This window comes from Salvia miltiorrhiza, chromosome 4 (assembly GCF_028751815.1).
Source record: "Salvia miltiorrhiza cultivar Shanhuang (shh) chromosome 4, IMPLAD_Smil_shh, whole genome shotgun sequence".
In the NCBI taxonomy this organism is placed as follows: Eukaryota; Viridiplantae; Streptophyta; class Magnoliopsida; order Lamiales; family Lamiaceae; genus Salvia; species Salvia miltiorrhiza.
Window position 1 is genome coordinate 13,309,420 of NC_080390.1, and position 13,361 is coordinate 13,322,780.

Genomic DNA, 13,361 nt, shown 5'->3' on the forward strand with positions numbered 1-13,361 from the left:
GTAGATTAATCCTGAAGAGATCCATGAGTATTTTATACTTTATAGTCTTAGCTTCTAAAGCATTAACACTCTTCAGGTGTATCAACATCTCAATCGTAACATGTGATCATGTTGTTTATGTTGTTCTAAACTCATTGACACAAACATGACACATTTAGCAGAAGTTATATCATCCAAATGCTTCTTATAACTTCCATTGTCAAACATTTTGAAAGTTTCTAAAGTCGCATTAAGGATGATGCGGATTGATTTGTCCAAGACACAGTCAATCTTATCTAGCCTTAGCACCAAACGCAAATTGTGCGGTCAATCCAGAAAGTTTGACCTAGTCAATTTACCGTATCCAACAAACATATCTATACAGTTGCAGATAAAACAGAGATAAAAGAAAGCAATAAAAGAATCAAATCAAATAAGATCACATTTATTTTACTAATCAAACAAGGCATTTTGTTTTGATTAGCTCCCACTATTTTTGCATATTTTATGACCCCAACATAAAATACGAATTTATTAAACATAAATTATAGTGGTCCAAGATCCAAGTCAATATTATGCAGCCTCTGCTTGGGCTGATGACTACAATAATATTATTTAGTAGGCCTCTAAACCAATTGCAACAACCATTTTGCAACTCTTGGTTGATTAATCCAATTAACCTGCGTCCTCAAATCACTTTGGTCGAGTTTCACGCCACAAATGATCAAGCAAGTCAACCCCATCACACGGTGCCAACCTATGGATGAGCCTTGGCCTTGTAGATTAGAGCAAACACTTGGGTGTAAATACTCTTGGTCAAAAAGGATGGGTTGCTCAAACAATTATGATGGACGACGCGTTTTGTGCTTACACAAAGACTTATATTTAGTGGGGATTTTGTATGTGATATTAATTGCTTATATTTAATATCCAATATTAAATAGCAAAACAATTACTTGGTGCCGCCTACCCAGGCATACGAAATGCGGACCACACATATTGGGTGCCGCCTACCCATACATAGTAATACGGACTACATATAGTGGGCGCCGCCTACCCAAGGATAAAAGCGGTCTCTAACTACTATAGTTAAATAATAAGCATAAAATCAAATAGCATGCTTATCACAAAACAACATAGAATCTATACGAATAAAATTCATTAATCCAATTAAAATTTTATTCTCCAATTAAAATATGGGTTAATCAATTTGTATTAATTCCAAATTAATATAACATTATTATTTCAAAAATAATAATTTCATATATTAATTCAAAATTAATATAAAAACTCATCAAATATTATTATTTCAAAATAATAATAATCCATGATTTATAAATCAAATTAATGAATTAGTCAATTTATATTAATTCCAAATTAATATAAATATACATTCAATATTATTATTCCAAAATAATAATACTAAATAAAATCATTAATCTAATTAATTTATATTAATTCCAAATTAATATAAACACACAATGATTATTATTATTTCTAAAATAATAGTAATCAAGATTTATCAATCTAATTAATAAACTTAATTCTGAAATTGGGATTAATATTATTAATTCTAAATTAATAATAGATTTCTCTTTTTTTTATAAACTGTTACAGCCCAACGAGGGGCCTTTAATTAAAAAATGCAGGCCTAGCCCATTTAAACCGCAGCCCAGCTGTCCATCAGTAACAGCCCAGCAGTAGCAGTCCAACAAAACCCAATTAGGGTTTGGCTGCGTTTTGCAGTAGCTGCTGTTCTTGATCCGATTTCCGACACCGGTTACCGCCGCGACGTCTCCGGGCGATTGCTCGTCGCCGGAGAACCCTCGCTACTATCGTCCTTCAACCGCCACCGCGCCGGCATCCAAGCCCTCGCCGGTGGGACGTGAATTTGAAGGAGGATCAGCCTCCTCACAGCCACTTCGTATCTCCACCACCTCCGGTTGCCGTTTAATTTCAACGTCAGTCGCGCGCCACCCTCCTTCAGCCACCATCGCCGCCACCTATTGCGGTGGGACACGGTTTCGATGGAAAAAAACGCGCCGGCTCAAAGCCACGACCCGACGCAGACGGAGGCAGATGGTCAGGCGCAGCACAGCGGCAAGCCCCGAGCCACCTTTCGCCGTCTCGTCTGGATAGGAAAAAGGACGCATGTCACCTATCTCGCCGCCGTCCATCAGGGGATGAAGATTTCCGGCAATAGATCGAACCAAGTTCAAAACACATAGTTGGTAATTTGAAATCAAATTTCAATACCGCGTCTTTAAGCTTTTACGTTGCCCAGCAACATAAAATTTAATCAATACCAATAATTCAATTCCAAATTTGTCTTTCAAAATCCAAGTTCTTCACGGTCGTAGCCATTCGAAGCTTAAATTTCAAAGATTTCCAAAATCAAATTTAATTAACCCGTAAACAAATTAGAACACAAAAACAATTATAAATCGAGCCCCGGGCTCTGATACCACTTTTGGAAATCCTTGACATCATCTAATGATACGCAGCGGAAATAACAGTCAAGGATTAGATCTAGATTTACAATTGATTCATGTGTAGAGATTACAAACACACAACAACAGTTAGAATAACTTACTTATTGTGTAGCAAACAATCCTGTAGCAATTCTTCTAGCAATCCTGCAGTTGAATCCACTACTATGGTATCCACGCATATTGCAGATTCGATGCAGGAACAATTCCCAATGCACAATTCAATCTTCGAAAGCTAGGAAATCTCCGATTGAATTCTATATTCAATCTTCGAAAGCTAGGAAATCTCCGATTGAATTCTATAGTGCTCTAAGTGTTTTCTCTCTTTGTGATTTTACGTATCTCACGTGTGTTCATCTATTGTAGACAAAAGAAATATATTGCTATTCTTATAGGAATAAGACACGCCTGTAACCCTAGGTTAAACAGGCCGGGCTTTTCTTTTGTCTCCAATTAATTAATCCAATAGTCAAACTATTTACTAATTAATTAAAGCTTATTAGAATATATCAAATATATCCTAATCTAGTCCATATATCTTTCAGGCAGTGGAGGAGTGGCGGGAGGTTGGTGTTGCTGGAGTGGTTGGTCGAACGGCTGTGTTGCTGGAGTATTGAAAAAGAAGGGGAAATGGTGGTGATTAGCTAATAATTAATTTTACTAATAACATTTTTAAATGTGTGGCCCATCACTTTATCTCCTTAATTCAACATTTCTTAATCTCCGTGCCCAAAAGAAACGTGCCATTATTTCTGGGACGGAGGGAGTACTTAATTGCATTTATAACAATCACCTTAACTTTTAACAAAATCCTCATTTATACACAAATTTTTAACATATATATTAAATTTATTTGTTTTATTAATTTTTCTAGTTTTACATACTCACACAATATTTGGCTCATATTTTTATATATTAATTATAATTTGATAACCTTAATTTGATATATTAATTATAATTAATTAATTTCTCGTTCTTGTTTGTTTTTCATGTTTGGACTTGAAGATGGGGGTTTTCGTGTTGCCCAGCTATGAGTACATGAGAGCTGAGTTTGATCAAGAGGTTTTATTACGACTAATTTTATTCCTTTTTCCAGGGTTAATTATATAACTTGATCTTTTATTGAATTTCAGTCTGTATAGCTTTAATTTATTTTTTTATATGTTCTGAATTGTGATAAATTATTTAATTAATCACGCCCAAACTATGATAGTAATTGTTATTTGCTAAAATTAAATCTTAAATGGTGATCAATAGCCACAACTAGAGCTTAATTAATGTATTTTATATTGAAAAGCAAATGATAGGTAGTCCGTCGCTATCAGACTATTGATGTCGTCAGAATAATGAGTCGCTATCAGACTATTGATGTCGTTGGAATAATGAATGAAAATTATGACAATGATACCGACTTTCAAGCGTGATTCCGACTACATCGGTTAGTGGTCTGATGTTGATGACCTACCCTTGAAAATCTTTCTTAGAATCTAGTTTAATTTTTGACGATTTTAACAGTTGTTGCCACAATTTTGGAAAATGATACCCCGCCTACCTCCTCTCCGAGGATGTACCCTAAGATTTTGCCACATGGCAAGGTGGACCAAACCCCACTTTTATCTAATTGCACAAGAACCTCTAAGGTTTATGTCCATGTCCTGAAATGCCCAAATATTTCTTGAAAAATTCAGAATTTTAGCATATGATTAAAAGATCCTTAAAATGGTATCAGAGCGGGTTTTTAAAAGAGGAATTATATTATATTTAATTTATTTATTTTATGATTAACCTAATTGTGGGAGGAGACTCCATTGTATTGGTATGAATCCGGACGAGTGTCCGAGATGTCTTGTATACAGGATATCTTTCCAAATCTTGGAAAGAGAGACTAGTCACCTAATGGGTGAATTACGATGGTATTGGAGAGCACTTATGCTCAACATTACCGAGGACGAGGAAACTGTTCGTGAAATCATTACGAACATCCAGGAGCATCTTGATGCCCTAATGGAGAATGCCGAGGCCAAATCGGCAAACAGACGAGCCAGAGCCAATTAACCTCCATCAATTACACATTTGATGGACCAGAAGGACAAGGCGGGAGTAGCTTATCCAAGCTACCAAAAGATCGAGCCAAATTCTTCCGACAACGCCAACTTGCGGGAGATTCAAAGAACGGTGGAATATTACGGCGTCAAGTTGTATGAACTGCCGATGGAAATGAACAGAATATCACTCAAACAAGAGGAAATTCTAAATCTCTTGTGTGATATCAAGAAAAGGGTGGAGGACATCGAACGACGAAAACCATGTTCCGGAAGAATTCGGAATAAATGGTCCAAAGACCCGACGTATCCACTACCGCTAAATGCAGCGCCCAAGGAGTTGCAGCCGGAGGACATAATTCGATTCGTGAAAGGAAAACAACATGAATAACCTTGATCGAATCGGATTAGAAGACCTACAAGAGTTAGCAGAATCCTTTGCTAACCTCAACATGGTTGATCTAAAGATGAACCAAGGAGGAGAGGTGCCCAAAGCCGAGCATCAACAAGCAGGGTCGTCAAAGAAAGGTGGGGCTCAGGAAGATTCGAGCCAATATCAACGAACCAGACGACGCAGGCCTCAGATGCGGGATACTCCTCTAGGAAAGGCCACACTTGAACCAATCCATCCATACGGATTGATTCTCAACCTCGATGAAGCCAGTTTCAAAGATTGGGAAGGACTCATCGATGAATGGGCTTCAGCAATGAAGATCGTAATTGCCACGATAGACTATGACAAAGAGGAGTTTGTCAAAATCTTCGAGGCAAGTTTTGCAGGCATGGCAAAACAATTCAGGGATAATGCGGCAACCGAGGGGAAGAATGAGCTGTTTAACAAAACATCAGTTTCAGAAATCCTTGAGGGGGCTACCCAACAGATTAAAGTCCATTTTCTTGGAATGGGTTTTTTCGAAGGTTCAGCCGAGGAAAAGCGCAAAAAATATCGACATGCACTTTACAATCTAAGATTGGTGGTGCTAGAGCCAAAAGCTCTCAATGAATTTTTGCGCCTGTACACCCTATATGCCCATATGGGGGTAATTGATGATCAAACCGCCATGGACCTATTCTTCACAAAGTTTCCAAGTCCATGGAGAGAGATGCTCATCAATGAGTACGTATCACCAGGAGATTATCCTCTTGATAGTGCATCAAGAAGGATGTCATATGTTCACAGGAAGCTGTCTGAATGGTGTCAGAAGGCAGCAGACCAGAGAAATCTCAAGAAATTGAGAAGACTCAACAAAAGATCTCCATTGATATGCGACAACATTGATCTTGCAACAAAGATTGGAGCTGAGTTGCTATATCAACGGAAGAATCGAAAGAAACATAGGTATCAACCCTATGAAAAAAGATCAAGGAGAAGTTCTTGGAAGCCGAGAACTATGTGGACCAGACAGAAGGCACGCTCCTACAAATCAGGCCAACGGAGCGGACCATCAAGGAGCCGGTTTTCATCCCAAAAGCGAATCCTGGCAAGAAAAAATTTCAGGCGAACCCAAGCCAAAATAAATGAAAGTTTTAAAGATTGCAACTGCTGGACGTGCGGTGCAAAGGGGCATATTTCAACCAATTGCCCAGACAACCAGATAAGAAGATTCGAATCCACACCGGATATCGAAGACGCTATCTATCACCAGGAATTGATACCCGTGTATCAGTTCGAAGATATATCCTCTGACGAGAGTATATACGAACAAGAAGAGGTCTTAAGCTCTGAAGATTCAGGTTCAGATTGGACCAATGGATCAACCGGGAACGAGTAAGACTAAAGAGGAGAACGAGGTTTTCCACACTCAGACGGAGGATCAGAAAGGATTTACCAGCCATTTTCTGATTCCACAAGAAGAGGTAGTGAAAAAGCTCGTGAAAAAACTCAAGAAGGAAACCGAGGAGGTACAAACTTACCAAGGGTTTTCTAGTGGAAGAATGAATCAAGTTTTATCTAGCTTGAGTCCATTCAAAAGGAGCCATCATGTCTATTGATTTATGCTTAATTGTTCTAATTTTAGGGGTTTGAATGTGCTCATTGTAAGTTAAATCTTCTGGAAATTGGTGCGTTTTATGGTGTATTTGATGCTTTTCAGGAGATTTAGGTTTTAATGGTGGAAGAGTATAATTTTGGGGATTTTTGGCTAAAAATGGCGTTTTTACGCCAGACCAGACCAGAGGAATCATAGGCCAGAGAAATCAACCACCAGAGAAATCAAGTCTCCAGAGCAGCGGAACCAAGCGCTCCGGATCCAGAGAAGTCATTCGCCAGAGAAGCGAAATCCTAGCAGTCAGAGCAGAGGACTCGAAGCAGACAAGTCCGCTAGAGAACTCGCTAAGCCAGAGAAGTAGCGCCAGAGAACTCGCTAAGTCAGAGAACTCGCTAAGCCAGAGAAGTCCGCCAGAGAACTCGCTAAGTCAGAAAACTCGCTTAGCCAGAGGAGAAAGGCGCCAGAGGAGAGAAAAGCGCCAGAGGAGAGAAAAGCGCTAGAGGAATCAATACCAGAGCGGAACCCATTCCGCTGACAAGATCAGAGAAGTCATCCGTTCCTCTGGCGATAACCATTCCTCTGGCGAGAGCTGCGATTTCCGCCGAGAGGAGAATACTTGTTGCGCGCGTCATAGCTGGAGTTACCTTATCATCTACGATTCTATTCCTTTTAGAGTCCGGCTTTGCATGGTAATTTCCATGGTGATCCAGAAGGAGTTGAAGTCTATAAATAGGGCTATAGTTTTCATTGTAAAAATCATCCAAATTCTTGCCCTAGTTTTAGACGCCATCTTTGCAATCTGTTGGCGTCCGAAGCTTAGGATTTACTTGCTTTCATAGTTGTTCATAGTTTTGAGTTTTTATTGTTCTAAGTTAGATTTCAATTTCGTTTTAGTTTAGTTTCTTGGATTGTGATTGAGTGACACAATTACACGTTCAAGACAATTACGGTATTTCATATTTCAATTCAAGTTATTTTCGTTTAATCATGTTTATGCTTTTCGTTATTGTTTATGTTTTCTTTTCAATTATGCAATTTCAATTATGCACTTTAGTTTCATGCCTAGATTAGAAGTCTTTAAATTTACAAGTATTTAATTTCTTAAGTTAGGTTTAATTCGAGTTGTTTAAATTATTGCCTAGGTTAAGTTTAAGTTCAATTTACATTTAAGTTTAAGTTACGTTTTTAAATCAAAACCTTTACTGCTTTCTTTTACTGTTTTTCCTGCGATACAATTAAAAGCCCTTTAAGACTTTCCTTGAGAGATGACACTGGGTCAACTTACCATCACTAGGATGTCCTTGTTCTATTGCAAGTCAAACTAGAGGTGTTCTAGGTTGAGTCAAATTTTGGCGCCGTTGCCGGGGAAAGTTTTAGGCGTTTTAGTTGTGTCGTTTTTACTTGCTTTATTTAACTTTTGTTTTTACGTTTCTTCCACTCGGTGCGTTTAATCCGTTTGTTCAGTGTTGTGCATGCAGGGACGCCGTAGTCTTAAAGGCAAATTGGTGTCACCTTTGCATAGTACGAGCGAAGGGATATTCAGGAAGAATAGTTGCAAGGGAGTGTTCGGTGACGACGGAGCAGACGGTTCTAACTCCAGTTCGGACGAAGACGCACGTGACAGAACTGACGATTTCTACTCTGGTTCTGAATCTGACTCTGAAGTTCCAGAGCATACCATAGAGACAAGGGAGGAAGAGGCCAGCTTTGTCGACTTCCGTACTAAGCATAACGCGACTAAGGAGGACACCAGCGCTACCAATACAGAGCAGACCGCAGCCACGGCAGAACACACTAAGGAGGAAGAGGCCAGCTCTGCCAATTTTTGCACCAAGCAGAATTTAAACAAGGAAAAGAAGGAGATGGCCAAGAACACGGAATATATGGGAGACTTCACCAGTCCGGTAATTGGAGATACCAACACGTCGGCAATCGTGCTCCCCACTGCTGTGAGAAATTACAATCTCAAACCTAATGATTCGAATCTGCTGCCGGTGTTCCACGGAATGCCAAGCGAGGATGCGCTGCAATTCATCCGGGATTTTTGCACACAAGTGCAAACAATCCCTCTACTTACTCTTACGGAGGATCAACTCAAGCTCAAGTGCTTCCCCTACGCACTTAAAGACCGGGCGAGGACGTGGATGCTATCTCTGCCGCCCAACTCTATCACTACATGGGGAGATGCTTGTGAAAAATTCATGCTGAAATACTACCCAAGTCACAAGACACAGGAGCTGAGAACGAAAATAATGGAGTTCACCCAAGGAGCGGACGAGCCTTTGCATGAAGCTTGGGAGAGATATGAAGAACTCCTCCGTCAATGCCCTCAACATCAATTCACTAATGTTATGTTGATGCAGTTCTTCTACGATGGGTTAGTGCAAACTGCCCAATTTATGGTAGATAGCACGGCAGGAGGGAACATAGCTCGGAAAACTGCAGCAGATCTGAAAGAGATTTTCAAGACTTTAGCCGAGAGCTCCCAACAAAAGTCAGTCCGAGTAAGGAGAGTAGAGGCTAGTGCCGTGACAAATCAGTTCGAGATGCAGCAACAATTGGCCTCGATCATGCGAGAAGTCCAACAGCTCAAGATGGAAAAGATGGAAAATTCTCCAGTTCAGAGCTCAGCACCGCCGATGACAACTCAGCCAATTCCAGCTCTGCCGACGCCAGCCCCGCCGAACCCAGCCCTACAGTACGTTGAGCCCTGTGGTATTTGTGGAGATTTCAGCCATGGAGCTAATGAGTGCCATAGAATGGGAGAGTTTACTCCGGAAGGACAAGCTGAGGTCTATGCGGCACAAGGATTTCAAGGCTACAATCTAGGGCCAAGCAGACCTTATGGGCAGAACATGAATCAAGGTCAACAAAATGTGAATGGCGGATGGAGAGGTCAGCCGAATGCTGGATGGGGAAATCAAAATCTTGGGGGGAATCAATTCCGTCGACCACCTCAAATGGGCTATCTACAACAACAATATTTCCCACAACAGCAGGGTTCGTTCCAACCGTACAGATCACAATACCAACAGCAGCAATCCATTCCGCAACAGAGTGCACAGCCGATTCCACCACAAAAATCCACGCTCGAAGAAACGCTGCAAACCTTTATGGAGATCAGCAAACAAAGTATGGAGGCCCAAGCATCTACAATCAAAAGGCTCGAGACAACGGTTGGACAACTTTCCGGTGCCTTGAATCAAATCCAACAACAACAGCAGCCTGGGAAATTTCATGGCCAACCTGCTCAGCCACATCAAGCTCTTGCTGTAACTGTTCTCCGCAGTGGTAAGATTCTGGATAACAAAATGGAGGTTCCAACACAAACCAGAGCAGAAGAACCGTCCCGTCAGAGTAGAACCGATTCCTCTGACCTTGTCAGAGCAGAGGAACCGTTCCGCCAGAGCAGAACGGATCCCTCTGGCTTTATCAGAACAGAGCTGCCGAACTCTGCTCCGTTCAGACCAGAGCTGCCGAGTTCAGATCTGCCCAACTCGACTGATGGAGAAAAGGGAGACCAGCAAAAGGAAGAAGAGAAGGAGAAGGAGGTCAAGCTCCACAAAGCTTCTACACCTTATCGACCACCGATTCCCTTCCCGGGCAGATTGAGCAACGGAAAGCAAGACCAACAGTTCGCCGACTTCTACAACATGCTTGCCAAGGTGAACGTGAATCTTCCTCTCCTTGATGTGATCAGAAAAGTCCCAGCATATGTGAAGTTTTTCAAGGAATTGGTCTCCAACAAGCGGAAGTTCGGGGACAATGAGAAGATTCTAGTCTCAGAAGTAGCGACCTCAATCATGCAGCAATCCTTACCACCAAAGCAGCGCGATCCAGGTAGCTTTGTGATTAATATTGCTTTAGGAAATGGTAAGGAAGCTACGGGAATGTTAGATTTGGGTGCTGGAATTAACCTTATGCCTTACTCTATTTTCAAACAATTAGAGTTAGGTAATTTGAAATCCACTCGCATGTGTCTACAACTCGCTGATAGGTCCGTTAGGTACCCCCGTGGGATAGTTGAGGATATTCTGGTGCGAGTCGGGGATTTGATTGTGCCTGTTGACTTCGTAGTCCTTGAGATTGGGGATGTGCACGAGAATGGTAGAGATCACACTCTGCTATTAGGAAGACCCTTTATGGCGACCACTAACACGTTGATTGATGTCAAAAATGGAACTATTAAAATGACAGTGTTGGGGGAGTCGGTGTCTTTCTCGGTGCATGAAAATCGGGCTATGCCTTCTGCTAATTTCATAAATGAATGTTCATATATAGATGCTATTAATGGCCTGGTTGAGAAGGTATTTATACAGGAACAGGAGCGTGTGGAAGTTTGCGCTGGATCAGCCGATATAGAGGAGTTAGCTCGGGAAGCTGAAGACTTTGGCTTTGGACCCGCCAGAGAAATCCCCATTCCTCTGCCTTGCGGTTCTGCTCAGACAGCCATGCCGAGCTCAGTGCTTTCCAACCATACCGAACTATCCCTCGATGATCAGATGGAAACCAAGAGCCCAGCGCTGGAACTAAAGGAACTCCCTGCTAACCTCAAGTACATCTTTTTAGAAGCAGGAAGGGAGAAGCCAGTCATCATCTCATCTACGCTGACTATAGAGCAAGAGGCAGCGCTGCTTGAAGTTTTGAAGAGAAACAAAGCAGCGCTAGGATGGAGCCTAGGTGACATACGTGGCATTAGTCCAGCCACATGCATGCACAAGATCAACTTAGAGGAAGGAGCTGCACCAAATCGAGATGCCCAGCGACGCTTGAACCCTATGCTAATGGAGGTTGTGCGTAAGGAAATCCTAAAGCTTCTTGCCGAAGGGATTATCTACTCTGTCGCCGATAGTGAGTGGGTGAGCCCGGTGCATGTCGTGCCAAAGAAAGGAGGAATGACAGTTGTGCGCAATGAAAAGATGGAGTTGGTGCCGACACGTCCTACCACGGGATGGCGGATGTGCGTCGACTATAGGAAACTCAATGCCGTCACCAAAAAGGATCACTTTCCTCTTCCTTTTGTTGATCAAATGTTAGACCGTTTAGCAGGACATGATTTTTATTGTTTTCTAGATGGTTTGTCAGGATACTACCAAATCGCAATCGCACCGGAAGATCAAGTCAAGACTGCATTCACCACGCCTTTTGGGACATTTGCATGGAAGAGGATGCCGTTCGGATTGTGCAATGCGCCCGGGACGTTTCAACGATGCATGATGTCCATATTCTCTGATATGATTGGTAAATGCGTGGAGGTTTTTATGGATGATTTTTCGGTTTTTGGGAAGTCTTTTCATGATTGTTTAACTAAGATTGATGTTGTGTTGAAAAGGTGTATTGAAAGTGGCCTAACTTTGAGTTGGGAAAAGAGTTATTTCATGGTTACTCGTGGGATTGTCTTGGGTCATGTGGTGTCTAAGCATGGACTAGAGGTCGACAGAGCTAAGGTGGAGGTAATCCAAAAGTTGCCACCCCCTATTGATGTCAAAGGGATTAGGAGTTTCTTAGGTCACGCCGGTTTTTATCGACGTTTCATTAAAGATTTCTCTAAAATTAGCCAACCTCTATGCAAACTGCTTGCTCAGGATGTTCCTTTTAATTTCGATGACTCTTGCATGCATGCCTTTGAAACATTGAAACTTAAGTTGAGCTCTGCCCCGGTTGTAATTGCGCCTGATTGGTCATTGCCCTTTGAGATTATGTGTGATGCGTCTAACTCTGCTGTAGGAGCGGTGCTAGGTCAGCGTGTGGATAAGATGTTACGTGTGATTTACTATGCTAGTTTAACTCTGAATAGTGCACAAGTAAATTACACCACTACTGAAAAAGAGATGCTTGCTGTGGTCTTTGCCTTAGATAAATTTCGAGCATACATCATTGGGTCTAAGGTCATTGTCCATAGTGACCATGCTGCACTTCGATACTTGATGACTAAACCTCAGGCTAAAGCTCGTCTCATCCGTTGGGTCTTACTGTTGCAAGAGTTTGATGTAGAAATCAGGGATAGGAAAGGGAGCGAGAATCACGTAGCTGACCACCTTTCCCGATTGGATAAAAATCGGATAGAATCGAATTTCAATTGCATCCCTGAATCTTTTCCTTTTGAGCATACATATGCATTAACCCTTGCTAAGAGCAGCACTGCCGAGATCCACTCTGCCCAAGCCAGAGCAGAGGAGTCGAATGCCAGAGCAGAGAACTACCCGAGCAGAGCAGAGGAGTCGAATACCAGAGCAAAGGAGTCGGTACCAGAGCAGAGGAGCCGACATCTCCAGCGCAGAATCGAAGCCAGCTCTGCTCTGACCAGCTCTGCCGATATCACCTCTACCAGCCTTGCCGAACTCAGCGCTGTTCAGAGCAGCCCTGCGAGTGCCGAGCCCTGGTATGCAGATATTGTCAATTACTTAGTTTGTGGTATTCTACGGCCTGAGCTGACATCGCAGGAAAGAAAGAGATTTTTAGCTCAATGCAGACACTATTATTGGGAGATTCCTCACCTTTTCAAGCTTGGAAAGGATGATGTCATTCGACGGTGTGTGCCGGCAGAGGAGCAACAACAAGTGTTGAAAATGTGCCATGAGGATCATTGTGGTGGACACTTTGGGGGACAGAAAACAGCTCATAAAATTCTTCAATCAGGTTTGTTTTGGCCTTCCATTTTCAAAGATGCACACACTTTCACTCTTACTTGCGATCGGTGTCAGAGAGTAGGAAATATTGGCCGCAGAAATGAGATGCCCCTCCAAAGCATTTTAATTGTCGAGATCTTCGATGTGTGGGGCATTGATTTCATGGGACCATTTCCTACTTCGCATGGATTTCAATATATTTTACTTGCTGTAGATTACGTGTCCAAATGGGTT

The 13,361-nt window shown here is 41.8% G+C and overlaps 1 protein-coding gene across 1 annotated transcript in view; it reads left to right on the forward strand.

Annotated features, from left to right (window-relative positions):
* The first annotated feature begins 3,473 nt into the window (after nucleotides 1–3,473).
* Nucleotides 3,474–13,361, forward strand: part of LOC131023031 (protein ROOT HAIR DEFECTIVE 3 homolog 2-like) — a 79,979-nt gene continuing 70,091 nt past the window's right edge. The window contains exon 1 of the mRNA XM_057952569.1: nucleotides 3,474–3,530. The gene's annotated coding sequence lies outside the window, so the exon portion shown is untranslated. The remainder of the gene's footprint in view (nucleotides 3,531–13,361) is intronic.